At 42.1% G+C, this 13,225-nt stretch overlaps 1 non-coding gene across 1 annotated transcript; it reads right to left on the bottom strand.

Moving 5' to 3' along the window:
- Positions 1-2,450: 2,450 nt before the first annotated feature.
- Positions 2,451-2,523, bottom strand: TRNAW-CCA (transfer RNA tryptophan (anticodon CCA)). Its single transcript has one exon. It is a non-coding gene; the product is annotated as a tRNA-Trp (tRNA).
- Positions 2,524-13,225: the final 10,702 nt, after the last annotated feature.

The following is a 13,225-nucleotide window of genomic DNA, read 5'->3' on the forward strand; positions in this document are numbered from 1 at the left end:
CTTCTCTCTTCAGAATATGGTAGAATTTATTGTCCCTGTCTCCATTTACAGTTAGACGCTTTAAATGAAATTCTAGACAACTGAGGTCCCATTTGATACTCTGTTACAATAAAACCCACAATTAAGCTGCAAATACATAAAGACTTAACAGTTTGAATTTCCAATCTCTTGGCTGTATTTCAAATTTTTTGTGCGCAGAACCCACTGTAGTATGAGTTACTTAACCAGAGGATGATAGAATGTTGGTGCTTGAAGGAACTTTGAAATTTTCTTAGTTCATTCACTCCACTTAGCAGTTCACATAACTGAAAAAGAGAGATGCTAACTAGGTTAATTAAAGACCGAGGAGTATGTTTAATACATTAAAAAGACCTTTATAAGTCTTAGAAATTTTAAAAATCAACATTCAGCTGAACACTAAGACTTTGCTTAATGTAATCTCCAAGTTCCACTTGGAGGATGAATTTTCAGAACTTGCTGGAAACTTACATCTCATGTAGTCATATCCGTTTATTTTGCGAGTCAGGATGCTAAATAGTTACAGTTCAAGAGTTATAAATCAGATATGTCTAGGGACAGTCGTCTTGTCATTAAACTTGGGATTTAGTGTGTGCCTCTGTCTGTGTGCATGCTTGCTTACACACACACACGCTCAAATTGTTTCTAGGACAGCAGAGTAGCAGAATGTTTTGTGGATGCCTGAGGCCACAATTAAACATATGAGAGTGAGGGAAACAGATTTGAGGAGCATTTTGATGATTGTGTGCAGTCTTGACTCTGTTACTTCCTTGAGAGACTGAGTATCCTTGACATTTTGATGGTAATGTGTTTAAACCCAATTTTAAAAAATAAAATTAGTATTCTTCTGTTAAGTGAGTCCCTGCTCAGACTGGACTGGACAATGAGGAGCCCAGCTTACATTAAGATTACCTAATTATTAAGCCTTAAGCCACTATCAACAATAAATCTAATCTCATTAGGATGCTACAAAGTGTAGTGGTTAAGAGCATAGACTCTAAATTCACATTTTCTGGGTTTAAGTCTGGATTTGCTACTAACCAGCTATAAAATTTTTGCAGAGTTGTTGATGTCTGTGTGCCACTGTTTTCTTATGTACCACCTGGAGTTGATAGGAGTGCTCTTCTCATTTTGGTACTGTTATAAGCACCAAATGCTGCATATCCCTTGAGTTGACATTTAAAGTCCAACTACTTAAGCTTGTCATTAAAGACAGTAAAACAGAAAGTTAACTTGGTAAGCAAAATATTTATTTTGTCATTGACAGTATAAATTGCATTAACTTAATTAAGTTAATGTCACACTCACTGTATATTTTTGATTTGTTTTCTGTCTGGATAACATGAGAGAAAACATGTTGAACACGGGGAGTAAATGCATGATATTAACATAATGAGGGTTTCATCAGTTAATCCGTGAGACCAAAAGCATGTTTCATTCTATAGAGCTGTATAACATATAAACAACGGTTTATGATTGTAAACCATTAATTAACAGGTATGCAATGAGTAGGAGCTAAAAGGCAGGGCCCGAAGATGACTGCTATCTGATCATCTTTCGTCAACTTCATTACAGAGTAGTTTCATTATGATATGTTTTTCACTTGCTGTACTGAGGCCTCTGAAATCTGAAGTAAGCTTGAGTAGTTCGCAAAATATAACAGCTCCCTAAAGATGTTCCTGTCTAATTCTAATTCCTATGAAAGTAAAAAAGGGTCTTTTCATATGCGATGAAAGTTAAGCACCTTACAATATAGAGATTGATCTGGATTATCAGGTAGGCCTAACCTAAGCACATGAGTACTTACAAGGAGAAATCTTCTTTGCCTGTGGTTAGTCAGATGCAGATGTCAGTGTGGAAGAAGGGTCAGGAAGACGCAATACTGCTGGCTTTGAAGATGGAGAAGGAGGGCCAACTCCAAGGGAGACGGCGGCCTCTGTGGCCTCTGGGAGCTGGAAAAGGGAAAGGACAGATCTGCCCCGAAAGCTGTCACAAAGGAACACAGCCCACGATTTTATGTCAGACTGCTCACCTATCCAACTGTACAGTAAGATAGTAGACTTTTTAAAGCCACTAAGCACGTGATAATTTGTTACAGCAGCAATAGAAACTGATACAGATGTTGATACCTGGAAGCAGGAGGTGCTGTATCAGATACCTGACATGTGGAGGTGGCTTGGAATTGGGCTTTGGGAAGAGGCTGGAAGGGTTTAAACAAGCATGATTGGAAGAGCCTGGACTGTCTTGAATAGGCTGTTGGTGGGAATTTGGATGTTGATGACTCAGTGAGGAGGGTAAAGAGAAAGTAAAAGTCGCTCAGTCGTGTCCGACTCTTTGTGACCCCGTGGACTGTAGCCTACCAGGCTTCTCCGTCCATGGGATTTTCCAGGCAAGAATACTGGAGTGGGGTGCCATCGCCTTCTCCAGGGGATCTTCCTGACCCAGGGATCGAACCTGGGTCTCCAGCATTGGAGGCAGACGCTTTAACCTCTGAGCCACCAGGGAAGCCCCAAAAGGATACATAAACTTCCTTAAAGAACACTTAATTGTTGTAAAAAAAATACAGTCTCTGGAAGGGAAGGTAACTATTGGTGAGAGCTCAGAATGAAATGAACTTTTCGTAGAAACTGAAGAATAGGACATCCTTGATATATGGTGGCAGAGACCTTAGTAGAATTGGGTCCTGTAGGTATGTAGAAAGCAGTTTTTGTAAATGATGAACTTGGCTATTTACCTGAGGAGGTTTTCAAATGAAATTTGGAAGGTGTAGCCTTTTTTTTTTCTTGCTACTTACAGTAAAATGCAAGAAAAGAGATAAATTGAGGGGATTAATAGAACCAAGGTGTGATGATCTACCTATAAAGTTTTCAAAAGGTACTAAAAATAAGAGATTCAATGTCAGGAAAGCATGCTCTGAAGGAACAGTGAAGGGTAGTGCTATACAACCTTTGCTAATGCCTGAGAAAATACTGAGATTAAGAGATACCCTCCAGGAGCCTCTAGAAAGCTTAAGGGCACTGACCCCCAGCCATCCATCTCAGCAAGAGGCAAGAACATACATGGATTACCTAGGCAAGGCCTGCAGATGAGCCTCCTGCAGAGTGAAACACTGCCGTACACAGGGGTCCTTGGGCTGGACGCCACAGTGCTCCGAAGGAGGGGAATGAGAAGGGCCCCTGTGGGCGTGGGTCTGAGTCTGGGTGTTTCTCCCCCTGGACTTGCCAGCCCAGCAGGTTCTTTGTATCCAAAAAAAGGGGGATTCTTCCAGGAGCACTTCTGGTTCTTGGAATGCACACGAGTCTTTGGTCAGTACTACATACACTAAACATGATCTGATACTTTCAGTGAGGTCTGTCGCGGCAGCCTGAGGTCAAGCGGAGATTATTTTGTCTTTGTTTATGAGGGAGGGTACAGAAAATGCATGGATTCTCATAACAGTGAAATCAATCAAGGTTATAAGTAAATTCAATTCCAGTGTTGCTGCCAAGTGAATTATGAAAAAAAAAAAAACTTTCAGCTTTCAAAATTGGTGAGATTTTGGCATTGCAGACCAAGAGAGAGCAACTGTGTGTGTGTGTATATGTGTGTGTGTGTGTGTGTGTGTGTGTGTGTGTGTAAAGAAAGAGTGCTAGAGTGGGAGAAGAATACAGAGAGATAGAAAAATGCAGAAATAGATATTCAGCCATACTGAGAAAAAAAAGGGAGTGTTTTGGGATGAAGTATTAATTCTGTCTAGGAGAGTTTTAGATTTCCCTGGTGGCTCGGATGGTAAAGCGTCTGCCTACAACACGGGAGACCTAGGTTCGATCCCTGGGTTGGGAAGATCTCCTGGAGAAGGAAATGGCAACCCACTCCAGTATTCTTGCCTGGAAAATCCCATGGGTGGAGGAACCTGGTAGGCTACAGTCCATGGGGTTGCAAAGAGTCGGACACGACTGAGCGACATTTACTTTACTAGGAGAGTCTGAACTGGACCCAAAATAGTGGCTAGAGTTTTACAGAGGGGCCATGGGAGGTAAAGAACCATTCTTGGTAAAAAAGGCAACGTGGGCAAAGTAGGCAAAGACTGGAACTGAGAGATACATCCCGGGGCAGTGAGAAGGACGCTTTGACTGGACCTCGTGCACTTGGCAGAGAGTGGCAGAGACGGAGCTCCTATCAGACTGGGAAGGCAAGAGTGTGGGCTTTGTTCTGTACCAGCATAATCCTCCAGAAGCTTCCAGAAAGGGAGTACCATGGCCAGTTCTTCCTTCAGCCCTATGTTAAATGGTGGATGCCTCTAGAAAACTGCTTCTCCACAATTTCTCTAAAAGCCAAGGAGAGATCAAACCTTGCCACACCTTACCTGGAATTCCCTGATGCCCTCTGGCCTCAGTTCAGCTCTCTTCCTACATCTGATTGCCTTCACAGCTGTCTGGCCACACTAGGCATCCCAACAAAGAAATTTTGAGGATGAGATTTCATTTTTTAAATAAATTACGTTTTTTAACTCATGGTGTCCTCTGAGTCGTTGAGCCAGTTCTTGCCTTCCTATTTGGCAAGTTTCCTCCTGACTGTTGTGGTCATTTCTTCCCAGGACACACCAGATTCTGTTCCGTTAGCAACAGTGGACTCTGACTTGCAACAGAGGGAAGGTGCTGTATACAAGCTGAGGGAACAGACTGCAGAAGTGGAATATTCTCCCTCCTCCCACCCAATACTGTTCAAAATACTGAGGAATTAGAGAGGGCAAGAGCAAGTTACACACACACACAAATACAAGTGAGAGGCGAGGTGGGATGTAAGCAGGAAAGAAATAAAAACATTGTGTTCTGCTGGCAATGAAATGTCATGTTTGCCCTGAGATCAAATGACAACAATTCTTGATTTTGATACTATGAGAAGATGCTCTGAAAGATAATAATGAGCCCAGCCTTCACCCTACAATCATTGAAACACAGTCTTGGTGGGTATTAAAGTGTCATTGGTTTTAATTCTCTCATCTGCCTCTTAAAATAGATGTTTGAAAGTTGGCCTTATTTTAGCTTGTCGTACACAGGAGCAGAGCCCCGCAGCTCCAAGATCCAAGTTGTCCCTCTGAATGTCCTTCACTTTACAGTAGGATTCAAGTAAGCATCTCTGGTGCAGTGCTTTTTGATCTAACACAGCTACCATAATTACATCACTTCAAAGCACAGGCAAAAGTCACAAATCTATCTTGAAAAGAATAATTATCTTAAATTGATTTTAATTGTGATGTAAGAGCTGAGGATTATATGGCCAATGCAAATAAATGAAATTGTGTAGGGCGCAGATGCATGGAATTAGAAAAATTACTAAAATTTACATCAAGCTAAATTTGTAGAATCAAAGGAGTGATTTTCTTGTATTGGCAGTGAGTTGGTCATCATTGTCGTTTAAAGTGTCTCCATCCATGCTTTTTTTTTCTGTTCTGTGACTTCTCTTGGACCAAAGGTGAGGCTGAACTTGGGCAAAGGTGTCTTCATTATTCACTTCCCAAAGGAGAGTTCAACTGGTTTAATTTTATAAATCTAAGTGGTATATGAAAATATAATAAGGGCATGACAAGCAGTTAGTTCTCTTGTAATTTTAATTACCTTCTAGAAATACTGTATCCCGAATCAGCCAATCTGTTTGCTTGCCATCTGACTCTACTTTCAGCAGGAAATCTAAGCATTTTACTTACTGAAGAGGCACATGGCCTTCTATAAAGATGCGGATCCTGAAGCCTTTGAGAATTTAATGACTATTGTGTGTTTTATCGAGATTCATCCTGATTACTGTGGGAGCTCTTGGAACCTTTTATTCTATATCACTGTCAATGTATTAGTCAATTTGTGGTTGCCTTTTATTTATTTGTTGGTGAGTCTTCAGTCTGACCACAATTTTAGTCATGTTATACGCTCTTACTAAAATGCATAACTCCAGGATGTGCCAACTGTGGTTGAATCATTCTACCCTAGCTAATGTTGATACTTTAATGGGTCAGTCATTAGTTGTCATACTCCAGGATCTGAGATAAATTCTCCAGCAACACAGTATCATGGGTTAAGGCTCTCAGCCTTACTGAGAGCAGGAGAAACTCATGAACCCATGAAGCAGCATGAAAAGGGAAGGTAACCCAGCTCCACCACCCTGCCACCTTCCCACCATCTCAGGATGCCTTTTGGGGACACTTTATGTCCCTGTTCTTTCCCATCTTCCATTCTCTTTTGCTACAGTTCAAGTATGAGTGCAGCTTTGTTACTAGGGGATACACAGAGGTCTCAATGCCATGTTTGAGGGACAGCTATTTACAAAGGTGGTCTAGGGAACTGGCTATTCAGTGCCTGGTCACCATGGGGCACACCTTGTAGCCCCCTTCTTCAAGAAAGAGTCACTGTTACTGTGGGAAATTGAGCTTTGGAGCCACCCCTCCTATAGGAAGAACCCTAACCACCCCCCGCTCCCAGCTCATTTAGCTAGGTCATTGTAAACAGTGCCAAGTAGACACCAGGGATCATTTTCGGGTGCTTCAGATTGTTGTATCTCTTGCTGCCAGCCCTAGGAAAGCAGTTGCCACAAGAAATTGTCCTTTCAGCTGGGAAAAAGAGGTATACATCTATCTCATAAATTCCTTAGTTATATTCCTACAACCCTATCCTCAGTGCATGCCTGCCCTCATCATTCCATTAGAATGTTCCAATAGCCTCATAGCCAAACTTTGTATTTTCTTTCCTGTATTCCCAGCTAACGGTTCTTTCTATAGCCTAAATACACCTTCTGACTTTCCTCTCCGTGTATAGTAGTAGGGCCCATCCATCCCTGAATGTCCTTTATTGATTATGCCAAAGCCTTTGACTGTGTGGACCACAACAAACTGGAAAATTCTTCAAGAGATGGGAATACCAGACCACCTGACCTGCCTCCTGAAAAGTCTGTATACAAGTCAAGAAGCAAGAGTTAGAACTGGACACGGAACAACAGACTGGTTCCAAACTGGGAAAGGAGTACATCAAGGCTGTATATTGTCACCTTGCTTATTTAACTTATATGCAGAGTAGTACATCATCTGGATGAAGCACAAGCTGGAATCAAGATTGCTGGGAGAAAGATCAATAACTTCAGATATGCAGATGACATCACCCATATGGCAGAAAGTGAAGAAGAACTAAAGAGCCTCTTGATGGAAGTGAAAAAAGAGAGTGAAAATGCTAGCTTAAAATTCAACATTCAGAAAAATAAGATCATGGGATCTGGTCCCATCACTTCATGGCAAATAGATGGGGAACAATGGAAATAGTGACAGACTTTATTTTCTTTGGGCTCCAAAATCACTGCAGGTGGTGATTGCAGCCATGAAATAAAAGACATTTACTCCTTAGAAGAAATGACAGCATACAGTAAAGTGGAGACATTACTTTGCCAACAAAGGTCCGTCTAGTCAAAGCTATGGTTTTTCCAGTGGTCATGTGTGAAATGTGAGAGTTGGACTATAAAGAAAGCTGAGCACTGAAGAATTGATACTTTTGAACTGTGATGTTGGAGAAGACTCTTGAGAGTCAAGGGATCCAACCAGTCTGTTCTTAAGGAAATCAGTCCTGAATATTCATTGGAAGGACTGATGCTGAAGCTGAAGCTCCAATACTTTGGCCACCTGATGCAAAGAACTGACTCCTTGGAAAAGACCCTGATGCTGGGAAAGATTGAAGGCGGGAGGATAAGGGGACGATAGAGGATGAGATGGTTGGATGGCCTCACCGACTCAATGGACATGAGTCTGAGTAAGCTCCTGGAGTTGGTAATGGGCAGGGAAGCCTGGCATGCTGCAGTCTATAGGGTCACAAAGTTGAGCATGACTGAGTGACTGAACTGAATGAACTGATGCAAGATGCCCAGTCCCCTGTCAAGTCTAGCTCACTCAAGAATCTGGAATTCCCAGAAACTTCTCTGCCAAGCATGGTGGGTGCTGCTGCTGCTCTGTCCTGCTCACTGTCTCTGCAGAGAGCAGCCCTGGAGCTGCTGTGAGAACCGCCTTCTGCAGAGGTTTGCAGCAGTGAAGGGAAGACAGACTCTGGGCTCTGTGGCCCCTGCTCTCCTGGATGGAGCCCAAGGCTCCACTGTGTTAGGGGAACATGTTGAAATAGGCTGTGTGGGTACTAGGTACAGCTCATTCTCCTGTTAGAAACTTGACCTTTATCTAGTTGCCTGCAATCAAAGTGAATTGTAGTGTGGGCTTCAAAGCTGATGCTCTCCTCAGATTCTTCCATCCTCTCAACTAAGGGGTGGCCTTACTTATTGTGTCTCAATCAGGCACTTCATGGGGCCCCAAGTGGAACAAGCCACTCCTTACCAACACTCTTCACCCACCGTGTGCCCCAGTCATTCTCTCTCCCACCACCCCCACCCCTCCCCAATGACGTACTCTTCACATTTCCCACTCATGCCCCCTGGCCTTGTGAATTCTCACCAAGATCCATGTTCATCTTAGGTGTTCATTACATTCTGAATGTGCGACATGACGGTGCTCTTAGAACAGCCCCTGTCGTGCCACACAGAGTTCTTTTTACCTCATTTCCTGCTGCTGCCTGTAGGCACCCCGACCTCCTATAACAGTCTGATGTTTGCTTTTCTCAGCATATATGATTCTTACACTTCCAAGGCTCTAAAGGATGTGTCCTTTCTTGGAGCAACCTGCCCTCAATCTGTCTATTTGATAAATGCCCACTCAGTCACTCAGACAAGTTCAAAAGTCAGTTCTTTGTGAAGCTTTCCCTGATGGCTGTAGCTGCTCCTTCCTCTGGGCCCCATGGGCACTTGTTCATGCTGGAGAACTTGCTTCCTGTGTGGCAATTACCCATGAGCAGAATCTTTCACATTAAACCATACTTCCCTGCTAAACAGGATGACCTTGACTTACTCAATTTTACATCTCAACTGAGTGCACAGTAAATTAACAGGTGCTCAGTGTTAATTAAATGATGGCAAAGTATGAAAAGAACAATACTAATGATCATACACACATCTTGATTTATACACACAAAACACAGCTACTGTATCATCATGGATGAACTGCCCACCAGATTTTCCACTTCCCCGGTGGAGTGTCTGTTCTGTTTCTGTCACTGGTTGAAGTGCTGCAGAGCTGATAGATTGCCTGATGGCTTTGCTATGGCAGTTGAAGAGGTAGTACAGTTCTGGGTGCACGCAGATAATAGAGATGACAAAATTCTGAGGCATGGACAAAAAGCGAAATGATAGCTTAGAAGGAAAAAGGTGGAAATGAGTGAAGGAAAGTTTGGAAGAAAACAATTCTAGAAGACCTCACAGTTTGGATATACACAAAGAGAGTAGTCAGTGATGTAGAAGTGGAAGAGTTGGGGACCACAGGACAGGGGTGCTGAGTGATGGAGGCTGAGCTTCTCTGCAAAAGTTCTGTTCTCCCCTCCCAGTCTGCAGAAGGCAGTGTGATATGGGGTAAGGCTCATTCATCAATGCTTCAACCACACAAAGGTCAAGAAGACATGTTGGTACTTTATAGTATTAACAAAATGTTAGGAAGCAAAGAAGTCTCATTGATTTGAACTCTGTAAAAACAAAATTTGTAGCATTTGAAGGGAATCTGATAAAATGTAGCTTTATGCTCTATGCGGAATTTACTATGCAAATTATAAATAATTAATCTACTTAAGAAAATCCACTGCTTTCAAGTACTTTCAAGTACTTTAGAAGCACTGATTACATAAAAACAGTGATTAATTTTCTTCTTCAACAAATGACCAAGGATGTTCTCTATAAACATCTATCAGACTACAGTTGGTATGCTGCTGCTGCTGATGCTGCTAAATCGCTTAAGTCGTGTCTGACTCTGTGCGACTCCATAGACAGCAGCCCACCAGGCTCCACCGTCCATGGGATTCTCCAGGCAAGAACACTGGAGTGGGTTGCTATTTCCTTCTCCAATGCATGAAAGTAAAAAGTGAAAGTGAAGTCACTGAGTCGTGTCCAACTATAACGTATTTTAAATGATAAATGTGTCTGTAAGTAACAGGACTGCATTTCTTGAAGGGTATTCCAATTTTTTTCCCATGCAAACTCACCCTCTTCTCAGAGAACCCTCTTTCGGAGGGTTAGCCCCTTCACTGTTGTAATCTACTGTATGTTGAACCTTCACTCAATTCCAGGACTTGTGCTTTCCAGCTGGGGCTGCAGCAGAACCAAGATCAAATCTATTTGCAGGTTGCTAAGAGTTTAGTTGGGAGTCTTCTGTATGCAAAAATGTCTACCATACAAAAGCTAAAAACTTAAAAGTTCCATGGTGGGGAGAGTTATGCGTGAGCTCTTTGGCAGTTCAGAGGAGGCAAAGATTTGATCAGTTCATTCATTTCATGTTTGTCTTGGCTAGGATTTTGCATTTCAGGGGTCATGCAGATTAAAAGAAGATATTCTCTACCTTCACGTAGTTTAAAGTCTCGAGCAGGGTTGAGTAGAAGAGACAGAGCAAATGACAGAGATAGGCTGGTAATTAATTAGTGGAAAAGTGGATGCTCTCCTACTGCCTGAGCTGAGGTGTGCCAGACTTCTTAGCAGCAGCTCTGTCTTGAGGGATAGATAAGAGTTTATTAGACAGTGGAGAATGTCTCCTTCACTTGCCCTACTCACTGAAAAGAGCAATAACCCAGTGAAAAGAAGTAGCATAGAAGATTCCAGAAATATTTAGTAGTTGGAAGAGGCTAAATGATGGGGACATGAGTAGTGGTTTGATAAGCAAAGCTGGAAAAGGATTATGAAGTGGCTCAATTGTCATAATAGGAATATGTCATTTGTTTGGGGTTATTTAACTAGGTGCAGGGAAAATAAGATCGGAAGTGGTCTTAGTCCCCCAGAGTGACAGAACTGTCTGTACCCAGCAAGCCCTGATCTCCGTTCATCCAGCACCACTCTTGCTGAAAAAAGTCAGGTGTAGAAGTAAACACTCCTCCACCTGCTGTTGGCTTAGGGGTTGAAAGCATGGAGGAGCACCTCATGGTAGTTTTAACTGCTTTAGTAAATTGAATCATACTTTCACAGAACCCAAAGCACCATTCTTTCCTACATTTCTCTTGACTCCATCAGATGTTACTCTTTTTTTCATTGGCCATAACCCCAAATGTGGATTTGGGACAGCGCTCTCACTGCCACCTAACTCCCCCTTGGGGAGACTCACTTCTCTCCACCTGTGCTGATACATCATCTGGCCTCACCCTACAATAATGCAGGCCTTGCTCACCTTAATGAATACTTTTTCTACCCATAAAAGTCATATTTATTGGACAACATATGGTGATTCATACCCTTTAAAAGTTTACAATCTGAAAGAAGAAATGCTGATATAAGTGAGAATAAAGAGCATCAAAGGAAGAAGCGGCATGGTGTTTTTTAACTTTAAACAGAGTAGGGTGAAGGGGAAGGCCATATGGGCTTAAGCAGGGAGGGGACAGGAGGCAAACTCGCCACAAGTGGAAATTGGAATAGGGATTGTTGTTGCTGTTCATTTGTTAAGTCATCTCTGAATCTTTGCAACATGCCAGACTTCGCTGGAGCTTGTGCAAACTCATGTCCATTGAGTCAGTGATGTCATCCAACTGTCTCATCCTCTGTCCCCTCCTTTTCCTTCTGCCGTCAGTCTTTCTCAGCATCGGGGTCTTTTCCAATGAGTTGCCTTTTTGCATCAGGGGGCCAAAGTATTAGGGCTTCAGCTTTAGCATCAGTCCTTCTAATGAATATTCATGGTTGCTCTCCTTTAGGATTGACTGGTTGGTTCTCCTTGCTGTCCAAGGGACTCTCAAGTCTTCTCCAGTACCACAATTAGAAAGCATCAGTTCTTTGGTGTTCAGCCTTCTTTATGGTCCAGTTCTCACATCCGTATGTGACTGCTGGAACAACCATAGCTTTGACTAGTTGGAATTAGGGATGGAACAAGTGAGAAAGTTAAAAGAGAAATGTAGATTTACCTGGGGAATGTAAATGAGGTTTCTTCATCGTTTTGCTTATTTTTGCCTTAATTATAGTCTGAATTTCATTCCTATACATTCTGTCTTGATATGTTTATATTGAAGGTTGTCATCAACCATTATTTCCTCTCCAAAATAATGTTTCTTACAAAAGTTTACAACACAGGATCCTTTCCCTTTTAGAAGTGGTTTATTCTGAAGGAATAAAGTATATTTGATTTGTGCTGGGGGTCCCAGGTGCTCGTGTCATAATTTCTGAGTGTCATAGGTGCTGACTTCTGATATTTTCCATGCAGGTGATTTTATAAACAATCACCAACTGATGTAGTTCTGTATTTCTGTAGATTACATTTATTTTGGTTGTTGGAATATGTTAGTAAAGGGAAATACTTGGAGAGATTCTTGGCTGCTTTCTGAACACTTGAATTTTACAGATGTATTACAGGTTCCCGGATTGCAGAATTACTTGCATAGTTTGAGATATTTTATTACAGTGTTTCAGATACTTTATTGCTATAATCCTTCAGTGCCCACCAGGTGTTGGGTAATGTAGATAAATACAAAGGCACAGGCCTTCCTTTATACACTGTCCTGAAACTTGGAAGCATGGAGTCTAGGGCATTTCTTGTGACATTCTAATTTATGAGATTGTTTGTTATTTACTAAGCCTAGAAAGAATAAGATATGGAGCTAGTTAAGTTAGAGGCACAAACTGGCAGGACCATTTATTAACACTAAGCTACTCAATTGTGTTTTGTTCTTTCTGCTATAATAATGGTGAGTTACTTTTCTCTTTACCATCCCAAGAAGCTTACATTTCTCATTCCCATGCCTGGTCTCCAGACAATCATGTGACTGTAAATCCATCTATCCTACTGGACTGTCACCAACATGATATTGCATCACTTAGCCTCAGTTGCAAATATGCAGTGAGATGGTGGTTTCTACAGTGGTCCATTGCTATCTGAAGGGGACTGGTTCCACGCCCTCCGCAGATGCCCATATCTCTTGTATAAGATGGCATAATACAGTGAATATAGTCAGCCCTATGTATTTGTGGTTTTGCCATCCACAGATACCAAGGGCTGACTGTATTTGTTTAATGAACCCACCCAGTACTGCTGCTTCTCAAGGGTTGGGGAAGCAGAATTACTCTTACAAGTATGGGAACAGTTTTACCTGCTGGCCCCCTCTAGCAGAAGCCTTCTTTAATTTTCCTGTATTCTCCAGACAGT

Source organism: Ovis canadensis, chromosome 7, assembly GCF_042477335.2.
Source record: "Ovis canadensis isolate MfBH-ARS-UI-01 breed Bighorn chromosome 7, ARS-UI_OviCan_v2, whole genome shotgun sequence".
In the NCBI taxonomy this organism is placed as follows: domain Eukaryota; kingdom Metazoa; phylum Chordata; class Mammalia; order Artiodactyla; family Bovidae; genus Ovis; species Ovis canadensis.